Source organism: Atractosteus spatula, chromosome 19, assembly GCF_055471065.1.
Source record: "Atractosteus spatula isolate fAtrSpa1 chromosome 19, fAtrSpa1.hap1, whole genome shotgun sequence".
Classification (NCBI taxonomy): domain Eukaryota; kingdom Metazoa; phylum Chordata; class Actinopteri; order Semionotiformes; family Lepisosteidae; genus Atractosteus; species Atractosteus spatula.
The window spans coordinates 7,397,731-7,421,182 of record NC_142724.1 but is presented as its reverse complement, the minus strand read 5'-3'; the positions used below and the strand labels follow the sequence as shown (position 1 = coordinate 7,421,182).

Sequence of the window (23,452 nt, the reverse complement as noted above, 5' to 3'; positions counted from 1 at the left end):
GGAAGTCCTTGCAGTTGTTTAATCAAATGTTTAAGCATTCAACAAGTGCTTACAGATCACAGCTTTACCAAGTCCCCTGCCCAGTCGATTGTTAAAAATGGCTAAGGTTGGATGCAGCACCATCAGGATCGAAAGCTTGGTTTGATCTGAGAAGTTAAAGCTGGAAAACAGCTTAATGAGTAATTTCTATAAATGAGTCTGTGAAAAAGTCTCTAAACTGAGACAAAAAAGGCACGACTTTGCATTATCTGTAGTGTGGTTACTGCAGGGTAGACACACACATCAGAGGCCATGAAGAACGTTGCTGCAGAAAGGACAAGCAAGGACAAGAGGCAGGAACAAGGTGCCATCAACCTGCAGGTTTTGTCTTTACCTACTGTAGGTACTTTACACAAAAAGGGCTGTGGAGAGATAGTGATATTTGTGAGGCTTCAAACTGAGTGTCTCATCTGAGCAAAGGGCAGAAGGATGCTTGTAGCGAGCCTGTCCCTGAGAAGAAGCTAGGCCCATGACTTTATTTTGATCATTATCAGTGCCTCTAGTTTGTTTTTTTTAGTGAAGTAATGCATTTTTTTCTAATGTAGGCATTATAAATGTCTGCAGAAGGAAAAAAAATAACTACTAATTTTTGAATACATGAGACAGTAAAGCACAGATCTGTCTGAACTTGTCTGTCAAGTGTCTGTTGTGCTGCTTTCCCTTGTCACTAGGGGGAGGCCTTGTGCTTTTTGCTGGTCTATTGACAGCTTTGCAGGAAAGAAAGGACAGCTGTTGTAAATGTTCTGCTGCATTAATAAATCACCACACATACCCAAGGCTGCCAGTAGCTTCTTATATAGAAATGCCCATCCAAGATCGAAAGGAGACTGCAGTCCTTTCATCGTATTTGTTAAACAAATGCTTAGCAAAAACACGCGATGCTACCATTCACCTTCACCACCAAATTTGCAATTTCTGTTCTCATAAGACATGCAATGAGATTTTGTCTTTTGAAACAAAAACTAACAGCTGTTGCACATGCTAGACTGTTCTCTATATTGAAATATCCCTCTTGTAATGGGAACTGACTACAAATCAGATTTTTTTTCAGATTTTGACATTCTGTTTCACATAACACAAATCTAGAGTATGTAAGAAAGGTTCTAACAGAAAAGAAGGCATTCTGTCCATCTTGTTAACTTCATTCCTAGCAGTTTATTTCACAAAGAAGTAAGTCGTTTCTTGAAGATCCTTATAAATTTCTGGAAAGGACATCATTAGGTAGTTTTGTCCCTACATCCTTTCTCTTTATGAAAGCTGTTATCCACTGGCCACTGTGTCTCTCTTTGCTCTTGAGGAAATCATGTAGTAAGGCTTCTTTCACCCATTGTGTCTTTTTTTCTAATAGAAATCTGCAGTTGTAAAACTCAATGCAACCTGGAACCTAATAAGAATGGAGCCTGTACCCTAGCTGACTTTGTTTTTTATTCAACAAGATTAAATCTGGCTCTAAATTATGCGGATTATGTTTAATTTCCATATAAATGAGGTTCATTTAAAAATGACGTCTTTCTTATTTAATGTAGCTCATTTGGAATTCTGTATTTGATAAGACATAATTTCATACCCCTGAATAAGAGCGAACAATTAGCAGAACCAGAATCAAACAGTGACTAAAGTAACTCAGTCTCTATGGACTACTGCTGCTGGTGGTCACCCGTCAAGCATCCTGTTCCTCATCCAAACATTCCAGTCCAGTGTTCTTAAAAGCTCTTAGGAAAAGGGTCAGACTTTTTATTATTTAAACCTTTCTGAATCTACAATACAGGTCAGGGTCAAAGACAACAATCAGAAGAAATATTGACATTTTGGTCAAATTCTACATTCCCAGCAGTATGATTTCCGGACATAATGCACTTTATGGCATTATGCTTTCATTATGTACTGAATTTTGGAATCCACAGATTTAGTTGCCATAAAAGTACAAAACATATCTCTTCAATGACACCAAGTGTCTGCCTCACAGTCCAGACATTTCCAGCCTGAGTATGGTCTGTATCTTCAGTCACATCTGACCAGGTTGCCCCTTGTGACACTGCTACTAGGTTTGGATGGGCATTCAGTTGGCTAAGGTATCCCCAACATTCATCAGTGACCACTGTGGCTTGCCCAGCACCTGTGAGCTTGTGGTGCGGTCAGTGAAAGCTTGATCACTCCTGCAGCCGATCTATCATGGTCATGCTGACAGGAAGGTCATGCGAGTAACCCAGAGTTTATTATCAATCATCAATTTCAAATGTCTAAAACACATTCATACAAATAATCTTTAAAGAAAATGTATCCTACAATGAATGAAACAGCTTGGCAATGTTTTTTCTCCTTTTTCTTGTATCTGTTCATTGTAAATTTAATGTTATTGTCTGCCTCCAAAAAATGTAATTATAAATTTTGAATAGCCACCTATTTTAAGGCTAAATGATTTTCATAATGTCCAATATGTGCTTTGCCACAACCTAGGCAGTTATTCAGTCAGATTGTCAAGTGAAATTGAATTGTCTGCTGTAGTGCAAGAATGGTAGTTTGCAAGTACCATTTTTATTTGGTATACCATTTTAGTAGTAGTAATGCAAGAATGGGAGTTTGCAAGTACCATTTTTATTTGGTTAATGAATTTTATCCAAAGTAATTTACATTTGCACCCATTTGTACAGCTGGGTATTTTATTGGAATAATCAAGGTAAATTTCTTTGCTGAAGGATATATCGTAATAGTGTCATAGTAATAGTACATTCTTCTATTTAAAAGGGTAGAACCCCAACCACAGTGCTATTACACAGTACTGTAATACTGATTAGAGCACTAGACTATTATGAGTAAACATATGAATGATAAAATATGGACCTATTCAACAAAAAGCATAGTTTTTTGCTGGTATATCTCAAAATATACCTCTTTAAACTTTAACTGTGTATTCCAACACTATGTCTTTCAAATGGACCAGCCACTCTGTGCTTTGTGCCACTATAACTCCTTGAAATAAAATGCAGTCTTTCCAAGTTCCACTCAGACAATAGCACCGATTAATATTTAAAGGTCCTATAAGAGTCATGTGGTGTTTTTTGTGCTTTGCCTCGGGACACAGAGTGATTGTATTTTTCATAAGAGTTGTGGAAGTGGACACCAGCTTTTTTTTTTTAAAGCCATCTAAACAGTTCACTGCTCTGTCTGTGTGATATCAATCTGTTATTTATTTCTTTATTATACATACATGTGTACAAGCATCTATCAGCCTAGCTTTGCCTCTGTCGTCCTGCACATGGGATTCCAACACTTTGCCTGTCTGTGCTGCAGGTTGTCTGTGTTTGGCAGCCAGCGTTCTTAGCCCGTCATCATCTTGTTTGTGCCCGTCCATCTGTAAGTGCAAGTGCTGCCTTGCAGCCAGCTCATTTTTATTCATGTGTGGCACAGCAGGACACCACCACAGAGAGCAAATGTTGTTTTTTTTCCTTTCCCATCCTCCATGTGTCTCGTTCCCATGTCTAGTCTGAAACCCCTGTATATAGCCAGGGAAGTATTCAGCCCTGTATGCCAGTGACCAATGTGCAGCCAGAATGCAATCCCTCAGTTATGTGTGTGGGCCTGCTGGGTAAAGTCCAGGGAAGCTGACAGTTAGGCGGGTGGAGTGAAGGGAGGAAATGTTTGTGTGTGATTTTTACCAGAATTCACTTAAAGTGGCAGTATAGTGTAGCCAGTGTACCTCAGTGCCTGAAAACTGTCTGGCACTGTGAATACAGTGCCACATGTGTCCAGATGTTTTTTGTATACTCTGGTGTCAGGCTTGTTATAGACCTTATAGCAGACTTCCATCATGCTCTATGATATATAGTGAGAAGCGATACGGAGGTCATAAAGTCTACGGTCATAATTATTTACCCAGTGTGCAGTGCAGTCACTTGTTCAGGAATCAAGAAATTTAGAAAATCCCAATGTCTTCAGTTAAATGTTATTTTAACTTTGTGTAATCCATCAAAGTAAACTGGTCCATTAGGCCATCCTGCCCAATACATTGTTTTGATTAATGAATCCCTGTTTCTACTTATGCTGCATATACTCAGTGCATATGGGCATATGTACTGTAGTTCACTGAGCTGCAGTTGAACTGCAAATTTCTATTGACATTTTACTTTAAAAGAGGCAATAAATTCTTGACTTATTCCTTCAGTAAGACATGATATTTTAATAATGATATATAATCACATTTTTCCCCTCCACACTTACTGCAGTGCAGAAAGACATCTTGGGGTCTACAATCTGGTGGACACTGGTGGTACTCTGGTAAAGGCCTGCATTGTCTCTCAGGTCTTGGGATGCTTCCATTGGTGCATGGACCAAATTCCAGCACTTCACAGAGCACAGCTCTTTGCATAGACCAGATAATTGTCTAAGCCCCATGTGTTGCTTTAATTTGGTGGGATTGTTTCTAGGGCTCAAATTGCCAGTTGTGCAATTAAATTCAACACACACATCTAAATCTAGGAACCATTAAAAAAAATATATTTGGGTCACGTATTGTTTCCTATGTTAGACAAATACCTCTTGGAATGTTTTTTAGGAAATCATACATTTCTAGAAAGGAAAACCCTGTCCAAATACCATAACTTAAAATAAAATTAGAAATTAACCGTCTCGTTACGTAACTCAGTTTTACATTAAAGAGTAAAGTCTGGGTATTGAAGCTTAGCAAGTATGCCAGGGAGTGAAGGCTCAGTAATCAGCTGATTTATTTTGTTTGATTCTGGAACAGGGGTGCCATCTGTGTGCAGTTGGCAAGTTTGTCCTGTGTTCTAATAGCGTTCTCCAGGAGCTCCAGTTTCAGTCTACCTACCAACTACATGCTTCTTTTGTTACTTGGTGTCTGGAAATCATCTCTGTTTGTGAGAGCTCTGGCCCTGGGTCCACTCTGTACGTGTACCTCGTACCCTCTGTTTCTTGCATAGGATAGTTGTTTAGGGGTTTTTCCTACAGTATTTGATAGTTGTTTCAATTTAGTAATTAAAAGAAGAAAGGAAATGTGTTTAGATAAATCAAAGACAACATTAAGGTCCAGGAATACCAAAACCCTTAATTAGTGACCATTTGAATGTCACTTGTGAATCTGACAAGAGCTCTTTCAGTACTGTGTAGAAATGTAAAGTCAGACAGAAATGGTTCAATTTCCTCATCTGTCTTTTGAGGACAGTTCAATTTGTGTGACATAACATGTTCCAAAGTTTTGTCCAAGAAAAATCAATCCTAGCTAAGAAAAGGTCCATTTGAAATAGGCCTATAATCCCACAGAATACCTAATTACATTTTTGGCACTGTGCATGCAGCGGCTTTTTGAGACAGGGTTTGCATCTCCAGTGACCAAGGACTTGTTGAAGATTTTACTCACCAAAAGGACAAAGGACAGAGAAACTAGAGTGAACTGAGAAAGTTAAAAGGGGTCTTCCTGGCAAGATCAATGAGGACAATTAGGAAAATTATTCTCCCTCCAAATTAAAGAAATGGTAATGCCAAACTTTTGAACAGTACTTTATATATTCATATTATAAGGCAGTAAATGTTTATTTAAAATAGTTTAAAATCTGTAGAGCCCAGGATGTATGAGGCAATATGTATCTAATGCAAAAACATGCTTCAGTATACTTCAGTTGTCTGACTGCACCTAGTGGAATGGCCTGTTACATACAGTGAGAAGATTTCTTAGTCCTTGCACGTACCTTGTGTTGTGTCTTATGAGCTATTGTACATCAGTGGTTTAATGAGAGTCAGATTCTAGGGTATAAGCAGTACTATGACAATTTCCCAGGTTCCCAAGTTATTGAGATATTAGTGCTGACAAGGAATAGTCATGAGTCTTATCTTGCTCTTACAGTACACTCTCCTGCAACTTTCTCTTTCCCCTTTCCACCCTTTATATTGAACTATATTTTAGCATCACAGCTGCCCTCACTTCTTCTGACTGTTCCAGGAAGAACGTAACTGCCAGAAATTTAGCATCAAAAATCAAAATGCCTTCTATAAATCTCATTTTCATAGCGGATTTCATAGACTGACCTACCAAGAAGGCCATCAACTGATAATATTTGTTTTTAAAACTATTTGCTTTAAAATGCCTTCATGATCAAACTTTGACCAAACACATCTACATTAGTAGCTACATTACCTTAAAAGTGATTTTCCTGACATTTGCTTTCTTAATTAAATTAACAGTATATTAATTTATCCCAGCCAAAAAATTATAGAGTATCCCTAAATTACTGTTGGGCCACCTCCAGTGACAATTACAGGTGAAACACACAACAGAATCAATTATTTTAAATGTTCACAGATGTCCATGGAGATACAGCCGTCAGCCTGCAGCAGCTGATATAACTCTGCACAAAATGTGGGTTGCTGTTCAGTAGCTTCTTGCAGTCTGAATTGTGCTTCCTGTTGATGTTGTTTTTATCCTTCAGCCACTGCTTGCAAACCCCTGAAGCTGTCTGAACTGACACTGTCGCCTTCAGATATTGCAGTAGATGCACATTCACCAGCAATCATGCCTCTACATAAGCCCTTTTTACCACAGAACAGTACCATGAGGAAAAGGCCTGGTATGCTACTACTTTACAGCCCTCAGGAATCATGGGACAAACCATATGCTAGGCCATTTCCACTACCTTGAAAGGATATATTAGTTTAACGGAATATTCTTTAATTTTTTAAAGGATGGAGCATATAATGGCAATAAAGTGTAGTTGTAGCTAGGGCAGGAGACTCATCTGAAAGGCTATAGGTTCAAATCCTAGGTAGAAAAATACTGTTGTACTCTTGAATAAAGAACTTCACTCAGATTCCTCTGGTAAAATGCCCATCTATAAAAAAGAATACAAATACAAGTTGCTTTGGATAAAATAACCAGCCAAAATAAAAAAAAACAATTCATAATAATAATAAAAAATGTTTTTAATCATCATAAATAAATATGAAAGTGCTACAAATATAAAGTGCTTATTTAAATTGTAATATTTTTTTATTTACATCTTTTCAGGAAAGGCAGCTGAGATTAGGTAAGGCAAGAACTGGATGAGATTGAATTTTCCTGAAATACTGTACCTCTTGGTTCCATTCCTATACTACTATGATACTGCAGTATAACTTTACATTCTGAGCTCAGGAAAGACCTCCAGCATACCCAGTTGCAGTTGCCCTGCAGGGATCATTAAATCACATTCACATGGAGCTCTGAAATGATCAGGGCTAATATCCTTTGCCTAATAGTCAATGCAGTCTGTAACAAAGGATCAGCTCTGCAAGCTGGAAATTCAGCTTGACTGGTGGGTTATTTCTGACACTCATTGGTTTAAGACCATAACCACAATCACAAGTGTTTGATTCAGCAATTCAGAAGGGGATCCCACTGAAAAAAAAATCAATTTCATACATTTGAAACATGTATAGAAATATTGTATAAGACATTTATTTTAGATTTTAAATGTTTCTAAATCCCTGTATATTTACTGCAAGTCCAGCTGAAATATACCCTTCTACCAAGGAACAACGGGATAAAATTACAGGTTTGCTTAACTTGCTCAGCATTGGTGGCTTCGGTGGTGGAAATCTTGTTTGTTATGCAGGAGGCCCAGGTTTGACAACCAGTTTTCTTTAGGGTGGGCAGCTTTAGTGTGGGGTAAATGGTTAGGGCCCTGGGTTCTGGATTGGAAGGTCAAATCCTGGATGAGTTCCTTCTGCTGTTGTGCCTCTGAGATATTCTGAGATACTTTATTCAAACGACTCCTGTAAATGCCCAGCTGTGTAAAAGGTACTTTATAAGTTGTTGCAAATTAGAACTCATTCTCAATTGGCTTATCTCTTTAATTGAAGGATAAAAATAAGCCACTACCCTGAAAAATGGGCCTTGTGGCCTCCTCCTGTAAGCAACCAACACTTTCTCAGTGTGGAACTACATGTTACTGAACACTGTTCCCCAACATTTCAGAACCAGACTCTGCGGGTATTTTTCTTTAATGTTAGAATATAAATCTTCCTGTTTAAACAGCCCAAGTTATAAGTCGGTGACAGGTGCATAGATGTCAAAGTAAACAATGGTTTTACAAGGCCTACCTCTTTTGCTGATATTTTAGTTTACCTTTAAGGGGTCAGGAGTTTGGTTAAAATGAGGATTATTGAGTATCAAGGGGAGTTGTGTATTTTAAAAATCAACACCAACTGCTTCAGGGTATTTCTTAAAATTTCACACGAAGGTAAATAGGGTCAGCATGGTGATGCAGTAATTAGGATTGCTGTCTTGCAGCGCTGTGGCCCTGGGTTTAATTCCAGACCTGGGGTCTGCGTGGAGTTTGTGTGGTTGTGTAGGTTTTCTCTGGGTGCTGTAGTTTCCTACCACAGTCTAAAATTATGCTGTCTGTCTGTGTCTGTGTGTGCCTGTGGCTTACTAAGATAGACTCCAGATCCCCTACAAACTCTGTGTTGGATGAAGTGGCTAGATACAGTACCATGATCAAGACCAATGTGATGATTCCAAGGTATAGATTCAACAAGACACAATGCTGAAAGCTGAGGGACAAGGCTGAGACCTGTGGTGATTTTCCAGTTCCTCTCCTTCTGATCGCTGATGTTTCATTCACCTACTGGCGTCCATTTTCTCTCTTTGTTTTTATTTTACACCTGTTTTGAATGTTAAGCAGCTTCTTCCCTCTCATTCCCATCTGTTGACAGTTCGCATTCACCTATATCTACAAATAGGAAATAACTTTTAATGGTGTGACTTCTCTATCTATATATTCCATTTTTTTTTGTGAAAGGAAGTCTTCAGTGTTCTGTTGCTGTGTAAGAATGTGAAATGTCTTCCTGGTCAGGTGAAATAAAAATAAATCTACACAGAGAATAAACTCACCACTCATCCATTTCTGTCATGTCTTGATCGTTAGATGGCTGATGGCTGGGGTGAAGCTGAACCTGACCCAGCAGGCGCACAGTGTAAGAAGAGAACTAACACTGTATATATACAAGGAGTTAATTAATTACACCCTGGACACTGCCAGTCCACTCCAGGGTGCAGATACACTGCACATACAAACACACCAGGGACAAGTTAAGGAATGCCAGTTAACCTGGACAGCATGCCTGTGGACTGTAGGAAGATACCAGAGTATCTGAGAAACACATGTGAACACACAGGGAACGTGCAAACTGCACTTGCACTGTCTGGTTTTCTTAAAAACTGCATTTTTTGTTGAGGGGTGGAGAAGTATGTACTAGTTTTTGAAGAGGGCAGGGAGCAATACAAAAATAAATATTAGTGTGTTGGTCTTAAAATGGACCCTTTTCCCTTGTTATTATGTTTATGATCCAAAGACATACAACAGTAAAGGAAATCTTTAACTGCTGCACAATTTCACCACTAATGATCTAAAATATATGATATTCTGTATAAAATGGAACAGAAATATAAAAATATAAAGGTCATTTTATTGATCCATGAATATTGTATGAAAAATGAATGATTAAACTACCCTTTTCTTTAAATGAACATGAATATATATTGGGTTTTATTCAGTAAAGATATTAATTTCTTGATTATGCTAAAAGCAGTATCGTTTCAGTCATTTGAACATTAATATTTAAACCTTTGTCCAATTCTAAAAAATGACCCATGCAATATATTTGGTTTTATGTTAATGAGTACAACAATTAATGACTCTGCAGATGACCCTGAGATTTTCAGCTACCATAGGCTACAGAACATGAGGGCAGTACCAGGTGCCTGGTAATTGGAGCCTAACTCAGGTGGCTAAGGAGTCAGTAAACAGATCTTGCTTGACTCCAAATATGATGGGGGATGGAGTTTGTTCTTTCACTAGGGGGAAGGGCAGGAGGGTAGCAGCTTTTTCTTCAGGTAGTGTTATCTCCTTTCAGATTAGAGGAGTGGGGGTTATTGCTGTACTTCTTCGGTTTGAAAGGACAAAGGCAGGCGGCACATAGCGATGGACAGAGAGGGGCAGGTTTTCACTGGGCCGTGGGGGAAGGGGGGACTGTGCTGTGCCTTTTCTTTCTATCCCTGCAAGACGTAAATGAGTCACCTAAAAGAGCAAAATCATAGACATATATTTTAAAAAAGATTTTCAATGTATACAGGCTATGGTTTCATAGAAATTAAAGAGGTTATTGGTGTGATATTGATTTTACACTTTCCACTTTTATTTCCTCACTTTGGTGTGGATAGCTTTACACTGAAAACTGAGTAACTAAACCCTGTCTTACCTCTTTACATATGAGTCTTATTAAGCAATAAAACAATAAAGGGCATGTCAATGTATGTGCTGCTAGTCTCCTTGTGCTGTTGTAGCAACACTGCTATGTGAGCAATGAACTCCAAGGGTCTCAATATCATTATAGTGCTATTACTGAGCCACCTTTTTCAGCATCTAGGCTTCTCAGTATCTTGCAGGCAGTTATCTTTATTTCTCCCAGAAATGCACTGCAGTCTTTAGATGCTCTGAAATAAACGACTGCACATTTGGATTACTTCAGGAATAGATTCAGTCCTATTTGTCAGAATAAGGCTCTGTTACAAGCTAATTATAAACTGTTGTTTTCTGTTGTTCTCTCCCTCTAACCACTCCCCCCCTTCCCCCTCTCCACTCCCTCCTTCCTCCTCACTGTCTCCCTCTCTCTAGAACAGGAGAAATCCTACACTGGTTAGCTGGAGATCACCATGGAGACCAGTTTGGTGCTATCTACTACAGATCCTCTTGGAGAGCAGACAGGTGCCTACAGTGTGATAGGCTTTGGGAGAGAAGCACAAAACGTTGCCACTAACTATCTCAGCCAGCACTCCCATATGGAACATGCATATGGAGTTCATACATAAGATAACATGCCATGTAAATGTAATACATTGTGTTTCAACTTTTCTCCTTAGAATAAAATATGTTTCCAGATTTCAGAATGTTTTGTGGCCTTTTCTACTTCGAACATGATGAACGTTTGCAAGAAGATCAGTTGCCAACACCAATAAAAATCTGGGTAGCTGCATATTTAAAATAAGAGAGGTAACAGAATATTAATAAATAGCAATGACTTGCAAGTACAATATTCCACAATGTATGATAAGTATACTCAGTCAAAAATAAAACGTATTGTTCTTTCGGCTTAAGATTTGCTCCGTATGAAAACGCGAAAGGGCACTGCACTGCTGATTGGGGTCTGTGGGTTCTGTAAGTGGAGTACTGCTGCTGTATCTTTCAGGTAGGTTATTTAAAAAAAACAAGTCAACCTGTATCAAAATGTAACCCAGTGAATAAACAAACATACCAGACGGAAAAAAAATAAGGAGTGTTTATTTGTGAAATGCAAAAACTGCCAACAATAAAACAGAAAGGTGCATTACGGTTCAAAGAAAAGACAAACTCCCAATACAAGAAATTGTATATGGCCAATAAAGTGATCTTATCTTAAAGAAGTTCGTAAAGGCTGTTTGCTTTCAAACCGTCGTAGACAAATTGTGGTGCGAAGAATTTTCGAATTGGCCTGCAAGTTATTAATCGTTTAAGTCACAGCTGTTTTCCAATCGAGAAGCGATGGCTTTTTTATTTTGTGTACAAGCTTGATTAAGTTTATATAATAATTTGTATATATATATAGTCAAATCTATAATTTTTAATATTGAGATATATTACAACTGGTGTCGTGTCCTCCTGCAACATCCCAAAAAGAGCAATAATGATTTTTTGGTACCATTTTGCAATCCCTCGGGTTAACATTACAATTCTAGGACTTCACCCGATAGCTGCATGATTTATTGACACACAAAAGGTGTAAACGATCTTAATTCTGTCTAGTTCTGGACATACAGCTTTGAAACAAGCCATGTTAATCCAAGGTTAACTGAAATGCAGAGAATAACGTCACCTTCGCTAAATTACAGGTTGTGCAGTGACGAGGACACAGCCCTAAATCAGTTAAATCCGAGTATCGTAGCTTCTGTGCTAGACAGCACCACAAAAATAAAAACAACCTTTCGCGTAATAGACTGCTAAACGAATCTTCAGCATTAATTATTAAAGGTGAGGCTGAAAATTACATAATTAAAACGCGTACCGATTGTTTTAAACTTTTTTGCCCGTATTCAATTTAACTTTCAACCTTACAAGTTAGGAAATGAAGACCAAAGCAATTCTGAACACATATGTAAGCTGTTGGTTCATATTTAAATTTCGGGGGTGTTCCTCAGGTTAGCTAAAAATAAAATGCAGTAGCATTTTCCTGTTACATTGTTACTGCTAGCCATCGCCACAAGAGTCCTAGCGCTGTTGTGGCATTCTGGGACTTGTAGTCCAACGGAAAGACCTCCTTGAATCTGGGAGCCGAAAGTGGGCAGTGAGGAACTACTCTACCCAGAAATCTTTACATCATAGTACTAGCTCGTTTCTTGCGCTTGGGGAGTGTTTCCCATTTAAACAAACACTGTGCTGAAGATGGCGGAGAGTTAGTAGTGGAAATAAAGAAACTGGTGTGCTTAGAGGAATACGTTGGATCTGGTGAGTTTGAGTCTATGAATTTATTTTATATGGTGCGGCGAACAGTTTTAATTTGCGTTTTTTTCTGCAGTTAGCCTAGTCAAACACGTAGACAACGGTTAAGACTTGCGCTTTTTTTCCGCTAAATTAGATGTTCTTCCTAGCCTTACTCTTAATACTTAACCATTATTAACACAGCGCTGTGCACGCTCGTTTAGTTTGGTGGTCGAAAATTAAATTACTTGGTTTATGTCTTTTTGCTGCGGACGTTAATCCGAGTTTGTAAATACGTCTTTTTTTCTTAAGAAGCAGGGTTTGGGTGAAATATCTTATTTTGTTAGGATTTCGTGAAGTTGGGAAGAGAAGGGAGAATACATTTTGTCACTATTTCTACCCACTTTAATAAACGATTTTTTTTTCCGGTTAGGAAATGGCTTTGCAAACTTGTTTGTTAGTTTTTTTTAAACTGGTTTGGCTGTCCTGTGTCTAAGTCCATTATAAATGACCTTCGTTCAATTGGAGTTATAACAAAGTTGAGTTATCTAGTTACAGTTTTATAAATATTTGAGAAAGTTTACGCAAATAAGCATTTTTTATTTGGTATGCGAAAGCATGTTTTGCAAATACACAGTAACAGTTTGTAGAAACTTTATTTTACTAACGTTTCGCGATTGTATTACTGGAATTAAAATGCGAAATGCTGATTCGTCTCCTCTTTAAAATGCAGACAGTTTCACAGTGAAACAAATAGTGGAGAAATCGATTTAGTACTTATGCTGCCGTGGACCTTCGGGTATCGTTAACGCCAAATCTCTATAGCTCTTGCATTTATAAGTACAGTTTTTACAATGTTTTATACCGCACACGCAATGTCTGGTGTGCACGCCGTGCGCTCTTGCAAAAAAAAAACCTGCGAATGAACGTGTTGTATGATCTCAGCTGTAGGGATTTAATAATCTGATCTCTACCACATTTTCAGCTGCTCTTATGCAGGAGAGAGACGGGAGGGGGGGACATTACTGGCTAGTCCATGACCTTTAAATTGTTGTTTACGTGGGTAGTATAAGACATTTTTACCTGCGACTCTTAATAGTGCGCGTTTTGAGATTTACGTTTAACACTGTTGTTGATACACGCGTGGGTGTTAACGGCCAGAGTTTCGAAGTTTTCTTGTATCTGTTGTGCTCGTTTCTTTTGACTAAGCTAAAAAAGCTAAGAGCGTTATCTAAATAAACGGCAACTTAGTTCATTTTGTTTCTGATCGGAGATAAGTCGTGACTTGCTCTGAATGTGTGCATTGTGCCTAGTGGGTGTTCAGCCTTTGCAGAAGGGGATGGCTTTATGTAATTCTTAGGAATGGGGCAGAGTGATCGCATTGGACTGTTGACTAGGTGTTGTTAGTAATTGGGGAGGGCGATGCAGTACTTCCCGTTCGGTCTCATTATAAGAAGGAAAAATGTAGGGAAGGAATTGCTTCCAATATGGTGTGAGGCTTGATTAAAACTAAAAACATCGCCAGCAGTGAATTTCGGAGATAAAATTGTCCTTGAACCAGGAATTTGAGCTGTTTGTCGTATCTTAAGATAGTAGTGAGCAACCTGGGTTCCTTGAGTGATGTGCTCTTGCAAAGATAAGCTGTGACCCTTAAAAATTCCCAAAGTAAATAATTCATATCACTGATGCAGGAGACGTTTTCCTCCTTTACCTGTGAAAAGGATATAGATGTGTTGCTGGTATTGCTGATTTGTGTGGTTTTTCAGTCTCTTTTATTGGGGTGTACTGTGCCTGTTGAAGCTGTTTGAGACTACAGATACAGCGCCCTGCACTTCTTGGGTTACCCATCACTGGACTGAGCTAGAATAGGTTTTATTACACTGTGTGTGTGTCTGTAATAAAATGCTTTGTGTGTAGTAATATGGTTTGCAAGAAGTAGCCCATCTTAGAATGCACTGTTGAGAGAAACAGAATCAGCTTGGTTTGTTATTCTATTTGTGGCCTATCTTTTTTTGGTCATGATTAATAAAAAATGATAAAATCACAAGTGCAGTTTTTGAAAGCTATACTGCTATTTGTTTACCAGCTGATATCTAATAACCTCATGTGTCTGTGCACCTTTGGGAAAGCTTGCTGGGGTGATATCCCAGTAATTCAAATGGTCTTTGACGTTTTGCTAGAGACCATCACTCATTGTGTGAATCTGGTGAAACAGATGAATTGCTATTTTATGTTCTGATGCGTAAAAAAGTTTTCAGTGTGGAATATATTTAACCACATGTAGCTGAGCTTTGTTGTAAATAAGTTATGGTTTTACTGTTTGATTATATCTTTACTTCTGGTGGTGGGATTCTCTTTTATTTGTTCAAAAGGAGAGCATTTGCACTTTACATCTATTCCAGACATCACCATGCTGTGATAAAGATTATAATAATAATAATAATTGCTTACACTTATATATAGTGCTTTTCTGGACACTCCACTCAAAGCGCTTTACAGGTAATGGGAACTCCCCTCCACCACCACCAATGTGCAGCATCCACCTGGATGATGCAGGTGATGCAGGAAGATGCAGCTTTATAACCTGTAAACAGCATTTTGTTCACATTTTGCATGTTAAGAACTCACCGATTGTAGAAGAGGACAAAGCTATTTTCTGAAGTTTCAATTTGAGCAAATTGCTTTGAGGCATTCAGATAATTTGTTAGTAGTCTTCCTAATTGTTTGGCTTTATAGACATGCAGTAACCTTCTATATTTGCATTTTATATCCATCCATCCACTTCAGGTCTTGAGTAGATAGGCAGGTTCTTAATATCGTTCCAGGTAGCCTGTACTAAAGTAAGAGAACCACACGGTTTGTAAAACATGCTTGATGACATGGATTAAAATGAGTCACAGAATGCAGACTAATCAGATCCAAGCTTTCAAATCTGCCTCTTGTACGTCGGCTTACCTGTCTAACTATCTTAAGGTTGTGCTCATGGGCTGTGTCACCTGACATCTGTTTGAAATGCTGGACATGCATTTCTAAAACCGAATGAACTAAGCCGGTAGAGATCGTGGGCAAGGGTTTCCGATTCAATATCTTTGACAGATCAAAAATAAAGGCCCTGTGGCGTATCTTTCTTTTGCACCACCCCTGGCAAAATGCATACTGTTATGCCGCCATTGTAATGATAGAACTACCAATATGTTATTTAATAATAATGTAATAGAAATGTCGCGGCTTTATAATTTAAATTTCGGCTTAAGTGGTTTTATTCAGCTGTAACAGTTTTGCTATGCAGGCATTCCAGGCTCCGATTGTTTCATGGATGAGGTATCATCTGAAGAGTACAACTGTCATTTGGTTCAGGTATCCTGGGACTGCAGCTCGGTCTGCCAGTGCTTTTGGGTGTAAATTTAAAATTAACTGCAAGGAGAGTAGTATTGTCGTATTAATGTAATTTTCTGTTGAAACCTGGGACATTATTATTAATGTACTGCTAAGGGCAGTCTTCCCTCTTTTTTTTTTAATACGTCAGTAACCAGGAATGAGGTCTTTGACTTGTTGCTTCATGGGTATTTTCAGGAATGTTACCATCCTGTCCTCTGCATATAAATATTGTTTATAATGAAATAAATGCCTTTTGCTACAGTATCATTATAGCATTATAATAAGATACAGCTTTCATATAGTGACTTAAGGAAAAAGTGTTGAAGTCTCTTATTACTTGAATAGATAGCTGGGGGAGGGGAGTTGTGTAAAAAATTTCAGCAGACGTTCTCCTTATGGGTTCTGGAGTTCTGAAGTTGAGGGGTGGACTGCTACAATGAAAAGGTCTTGTTCAGATATCTTTTTGGCAGATTTATTACACGCAGTGCCTATCTTTTACACCGATCCCTTGATGAACAGTTTTCTTTTCATTTGCCTCATAAAGATAGGAGGCCCTTAAATCACACTAAACATGAGTTCTCCCGACGTTGCCGTGCTGCTCCACATGAGGGCTTGCACGTGGAGCTGAATGAATGAAGACCCTGAGGTGACATGATGCATCGTTTTCAAAATGGGGGGGTGGGTGGGCAATTCAGTCCAGCCCTGAAGCAGTAAGTTGCTCTGGTTGGTGCTGTTTGTCCCTGCAGACCAGGCTAGATAACCCGGCCAAAAAGCTCCAAAAAGTTGAGTTGATAGTCATTTTGCAGTGTCGCCTAAATACAGCAGATAGGACATGGTCTGGCAAAACCAATGATATTCATTGATTTCAGCTTGTGGACTGTTGATTTGGGCAGGGAGATCTTTCTGCTAGTTTCTGCTTTTCTGTTGCGTGTTTGTGCTAAGCAAATTCACCAAGTAGTTTGCATTGTCCAGTGCCTTACTCAAGCTCCAGTAGGAGGAGGCAGAATGACTGTTGTTCTGTGGCTCAGGGGGCCCCTTGCCAGTGTGTCACTTTGCATTAAAAATTAATTTATCTTGTGTGAGTTTCATTGATTTCAGGAAAGATCTTTTTTTTTTCCTTTTTACTTCATTGAACAATTATAAAAACAAGTGGAAAATGGCAGACCTGCTGGCCATTAGATTTCACCAGTCTGTAATTACACATCTTCAGAGGCCTTCTGATGAGCTCTTGGAAATATAAGTGCTGGACCCAGTAGCAATCTGTTCACTCCCCATAGAAGCAGCGTGTGTCGAACACCTTCAATTTTGATTGTGTCTGTATAGTGTATGTGTTTGTATCACGTTGTCATATATAAGTTAAAGCCATGAACTCTTTCCTGTATCTGGTGGCGTTTCAGTGCTTTTATGCATGAAATTTGTTTGTGCTCATTTGTTAAGGTAAGAGTGGAGAAGGTATATAATAGTTTCCTCTCTGGGGGGTGTGGGGGGAAGGGGAGATAGCTAGTTGACTATTGTTCTCTTGCCTCAGATGTTAGTTAAAAGAGAAGCAAGACATTTGTACTTCTTTCTGTATGCTAAAGAGGGTTAATCATCACTCTTTACAGCTATTATATGTAAACTGTTGTTTTGTTTTTAGTGAAACTTTTTTCTTTGCATCCAAAAGCACCCCTCCTGTTATGCAGATTGGTTTTCTAACCGCAATTGTATTTTAATCATTTAGAATTCTTTTTACAAAAGGTGACATTGAGCAGCTGTTAGTGTCTTACCTTGAGTGATACCCCCCCCCCCCCCCCAAGCACACCTTAGTATCGGGGTAAAAAGCTTAAAACTGTTGAAAGAAAGCACTCTTGAAGAAAGAATGAGCCTGAAAATCCAGATGAATTGTCCCCAACTTTTGAAATGTTTTTTTTATGCGACTAACTTGTTGCTTGGCCTTTTCCACAGCCAATACAGGGGCTTGGTTGCTCAAGACCATTTTCTCCTATTGATGCTCTCAATGTCACCTTTATTTTTACATTGATGGTGGATGAATTGCATTCTTTTCCAATGGTGTCAGCAGTAGTTGTATGTTTTGCACATGATTAATTACTGTAGGTGAAAGGCACTAACTCTGGGATGGGACACAATGAGACACAGTTGAAATGCAAGCCTGGTTGTTTCTTAATTGAAATTTCACGCCCGGCAATTGCTTGATGTAGTTCACAGAAAGGAAAATGAATGCATTTAAAGGGAAGGATGCAACTTTGTTCCAAGCCATTGAAGGTGAGATCTGTTGAAGATTATGGTACTTTTTTTTTGTTAAAACAGGTTTCAAATGAGCTTGTCACTGGAGAAATCATTTCTCTGCAGCTAGGAGTTTCAAAGTACCTAGACAGGTTTCTGAGAAGACTTGCTAATTAGGAAATTAAAACGTGGCCAAATTTTAGGACAGGGCTGTGTTTTTGTTTTTGCTTTTTTTTTTGTTGGGAACAGATTTACCTAGGATATTGAACAAAACAGGAAATCTGCAGTCAAAAGCTCTTGCTGTACTGCAAATGAAGCTTGTCTGTAGATCATAAAGCAAATGCAATGGCATATTTTGTGGTACAGTAATGAGCGTATGTCCACTGGGAGTAACATCTACCGAGCAGTCATATGTCTACAGCTCACTTTAGCTGTGCAGAGTGTTATGGAAACACATTCTGGTATACAGAGAAGTTCTAGATTGCACAAAAACAGAACGCCCATTGTTTTAGCTTTATTTTTATCATTTATAAAAAGATGCCTTTAGAGTCTGAATGGGCTACTTACAGATAACTTTTAATTTCTGGTTTGATACATGCCTTACAGTCTTTCTGGAAGGAGGCCTGTGAAATTTTTCACGTATTTCCCTCTATGTAAGCTATCTCATTCGTTCTGCCCTTGGTATTTTGGAAGAGAGCTTTCTCTGCTGTGAGGGGAATTTTAAGTTGAGGCACCAGGTTTACAAAATGCATAATGTACAGTAATACCTCTATTTGAACTGAAACTGATGGATGGGGAATAAATAGCTTTTTCATTGTGTGTGGTGATACTGTGTGCTACAGTCTGTAGACTGTGGTAAGATGCAGAAATAGACCCTTTATTTTCCTGTCATTCATTCTTGATTTGTTGGTATTTGCTGAATACTTGTTTATCTCTGGCAAGTTTAACTTTCCTTTTATTTTTCAAAAGTCTTGGATGTTCTCGAAGGTAGAACGAGACAGGAATGTAGTCAAATCCTGAATTGAGACTCCATTTTTAGCTGTTTCACAGTTCTGCTGATGAAGATCCCTCACAGTTTGTAGACCTCAAATGAATATCTAAGTCAATTTAAATTTTAGATGTGCTTTATTTTAATGAACAAATGCTTTAATGTAGTGTTTTGTGATCATACTGTTGTGATCCTTTACTTAATTTAGTCCTATCCCCAATTAGGGTCAATACTTAATTCTAGCATTTGTTTCTGAGACAATTAAGTGAAAACTCCTCAATGGAAATAAACCATTTAAAATTGCCAGTTACACACTCAAGCTTCCTTAGTCCAAGTGTAAGGCTTGACAAAGTTGTGCTTTGTCTGTTTTAGGCTGTTTACACACAAAATGTGCTGACTGATTTTGTGTTGAATTTTTTTTTTCATTGATTTAATGGTGAATTAACAATGAAGCCAGGAAGTGTTGCAAAATGATCACAGATAGGTGTAAAACAAAGGTTCCCAAATTAACAAGGATGATTGAGTTGGTGCAGTGGTATTTTTTTCGATTTAATAAAGCTTGTGTTGGTTACAAGTTCTCTGTATTTACTTAGTGCAGCATAGGGTTTTCTGTGTCATTTTATTAACGTGGCAGACAGCTCCCGCTAAAATTCTGGGAGTGTGTTGTATCCAGCTGTTACTGGTTGTGTGAAGCAAAGTTGCCATGGCAACACAGTCCTGCATGCTGGCTCAAGGTCGTTTATCCAGTAATGCTAAACTGAGTCTGCACTTGACAGTACACACAGGATGCATACAGAGAACAAAACAAAAACTTCAAAGTGAAAACACCTAACACTCTTTGGGCTCGGGGTTTGAGAAAATGAAACCCTTTCCTCCATAAAAGTGGGGGGAAAAAAAAAAGATCCAGGCCTTTGGGGCAAGGTTTTTATGCCACCTGATAAAATATTTAACTCGTCAGCGTGAGTTATCATGTCTGCAGGAACTGACAACAGAGTGTAGTTAAGGAAGCTTCGTTTCTGAGGAGATGAGGAGCTCTGCTTAGGGCTGCCTGGCCGTCGCTGTTGTTGATTTCATTCCTAATGTTTCTTCACCCCCCCATTACAATTCCTTGTTTCAAATAATATGGCATAAAGTAGGTGCTTTCCCCCCACCAATGCTGATAGGACAAACCTGCATGTGGAGTTCTTAAAACTGTCTCCTCCTCTGTGTATCAGAAATAGCGAGATCTTGGCATGTTTACTCAATTACTTTTTGATGGAGGTGTTTTTCAGTTTAGAGAGAGAGGCAATAAACCACTGCTTAGAAAAAAGTCAATCTGATTCTTCAGCCTGCAGCAGCTTTGATCTGTGCTATTGCCTCAAATTTATTCCTGTGGACAGAGAATGTATAAATTGTCTGGCTTTGCAGTGAGACTCAATTAACTAAAGAGGAGCCCGACATTCTCTTGTTTAATCAATCAGGCTTATGTAAGGCAATAATTTTGAAATATCATGTTAAGAAAGACGGAACAGCGTTTTAAGAAGAGAGCATTTTAAAGGTGAGTAACTTCGTTTGCTTGCAGATTTACTGTTGGAAGACCCTAGTTCTCTTGCAGCGCAGAAAGTGACCATGGTGTATGTATACGTGGACTGTTTAGATCCCCATATAAAGGTCTGGAAGAGGGATAAATGCTACCAGATGCAACAAGTCCTCAAGGCTGCTCAAGCAGCATGGCTCAGCCTGGCTGTTTCATGACTTTATTCCTTTTCTTCTGGTCCCCTTCAGTCTGGTTGTTGCGTGCCTTAGAGTTGCAGGAGTTGAGAATGAAAGAGGTCTTTTCACCCTAGGTGGATACATCTTTTGATTTTCTGTACTTTAGGGTGACCATTAGAGGTTCAAGCAGCTGTTCAGTCAATGTAAATTACCCCAGTCAGCTCCATTACCTTCTCCCAGATGGCACAATGTGAATAATCCGTTTATGCGCAACTGCTGTGGGCACAGCTGATTGGCTGACCTCGGCTACAAGGCAGCAGATCAGTGGCACAGTGGAGTTACAGCATGGCTTGAACAGACCATTCAGTCTGCAATAAGGTTCTGTTTTTAACTGTAAAAAGCTAGTTTGTGCTTTTCCTTGCAGAAGTACAAAATGTAATCTGCAGGCGTTTATATAAGGTGTTTTACTTTTTTGTCTTTTTGCATATTGCCCTTCTGAAAGTCCTCACTTGACATAACTAGATCTGTATTAAGCCTGTTTTGGTGGTCTTCTTTCCTAGTTAAATTGTTTATCACCTTTTTTTTACTATTCCTTAAGTTCTGAACAATAGCACAATCTCCCTACGGAGTGGCTCTTGAATGGGTGTGGTTGCCATTCCTTAAAATAAAATATGAGGCTCTGTAAAGAACATTTAAGTTCTGAGTGGTAAACTCGGTAATTACTGAGGTAATTAAAATGTTTGTTATTCTCAAGATTATCAATTATGTTGATAGTTTTCAATACATTAGAAGTGTCTTGCTGTCTTACAGTAATTCAATCAAGTTAAACAGTGATAAAATCCTAACTAATGGACTAGGCCTGTATTTCCTTTTCTTCATTTAACCATGTTTTGTTTTGATGAAAATAGTGGTTAATTATTAACTTATGCAGCTGCTGTGTACAGAAGAGGTGTTGGACATTGAGGTATTGATCTTGATAACTTCACATTGGGCTGTAGTGTAGTGCTCTGTAAGAGGCCTTGTCCAGCCAACAAAGTTCTGTTTTTTTTAAGCTTAGGTGCCTATCACAGTTCAGGTTTGTAGAAAACCCTCTTCAACTACAGTTCTCAAGGCTTGTGGTACAGTGCATGTTTTCTAGTCTTGTTGATGAGGATCTGCACATATGATTTGAAAATGTTCATTACCTGTCTTTTTGGGATCCATTTGTTCAGTATAGATAATTTTGAATAATGTTTTCTGCGTCAATGAAATGCCACAACTTTCCATAGATGGAGACAAATATGTAAGAGCTTGTGAAGAATCTTGGATCTCTGGACACGTCTTTTCCTTGTTGTTTTTTCTTGTCCTTTTTTTGAACAGATTGATTTGTAGCCCAGAGACCTAAACTTTGTTTAAACCCAGCATTTTACTTTTATGCTTGTGTGGATTGCAATTCACCACCCCTGGTCAACTTGACACCCTGCTGAAACCTTGCTAAAAACAGCATGGGCTATGTCTCTATGTCCACCTCTGTTCACGCATGCCTCACAGCAGCAATGGCAGTGCAGGGCCATTCACTGAAGGGGTGACGCAGCTCTCTGTGAATGCACCACATACCCATGGGGCTGGTATATGGGGAGTTCAGACACCACTGACCTCCTTAAACCCTATCCAGCTTGGAGACTTCTCGGCTGCTTGCCAGCTGGTTATGGTGCTCAGGAGCTCATGTTTTACAAAAATTAAAGCTGGCCTGTTTTGTGCCACTTTATTCCTGCGTGTTAAAATTCGGTCCTCAGTTTGTTCACATGAAATATAAATAGAAGGAATAAGTATAGCAAGAGAGAACCAAAGTATGGGCAATAGAAATGAGTTTTTTTCCTCTCGCTACTCACTGTAGGTTTTAAAAAATTAGTTTGAGCTAAAACTACAATTATTTGGAGTTGAGAACTACAAGGTCTGTACTGGACTAGATAGAACCTTAGAAAATTAGCTCGTTTGTCTTTTTACCAATCTTTAAAGCTTGGTAGTCTAGCACCATTTGCAGTATCTTGTGCATGCATTTGAATATTAGCTATCTTCAAGTTTAATATAAACATACACAAATCTATTTTTAAGCACATGTATGGAATTTACAAGATTTATCAGAGTTATGTTTTTGTTTTACCTGCACTTTTATACATTAGAGATTACAGATGACTAGGAATTGTAAAAGGCTACACGTCCTTGTTTTTCAGGACAGAAAAGACTTAAAAGTCTTAGCCTTTCCCTCTACTGACGGTGTCTTTTCTGTAGCCTCCGTTCTCCTTAATTTCTATATTATTGTATTACGTAGCTTGAAAGGCCTTTTGGTCTGTGTATGCTCAGAGTCTGCTTGCCATGTGTATCACTTTAGAAAGGATGTTAGAAAAGCATGAAATCTTCCTCAGTCACTTAAGCCTGGGCTTCCCCCATGACTTCACACATAGGTGTAAAAACAACTGCAGAGTAATGTCTTGCAATGGTGTGTTGGGTTGAAGTTTATTTGACTAATGAAATGAGCTGTAAAGAATGCATGATTCCCTAGCAAACGTGCAGGTACTTGAGAGGAAATTAGCAGAGTACTGCATGTGTTCTTACCGCTGAATGCAGGACTAGAGCACTGAGGGGGAGGGGC

At 38.7% G+C, this 23,452-nt stretch overlaps 1 protein-coding gene across 3 annotated transcripts in view; it reads left to right on the top strand.

The window, feature by feature from the left end:
• The first annotated feature begins 12,472 nt into the window (after positions 1–12,472).
• ncoa3 (nuclear receptor coactivator 3) overlaps positions 12,473–23,452 on the top strand; it is a 60,158-nt gene continuing 49,178 nt past the window's right edge. For 2 of the 3 annotated variants that reach the window (XM_088937399.1, XM_088937400.1), the window contains exon 1: positions 12,473–12,566. The gene's annotated coding sequence lies outside the window, so the exon portion shown is untranslated. The remainder of the gene's footprint in view (positions 12,567–23,452) is intronic. The other variant, XM_088937401.1, reaches the window with a different exon arrangement.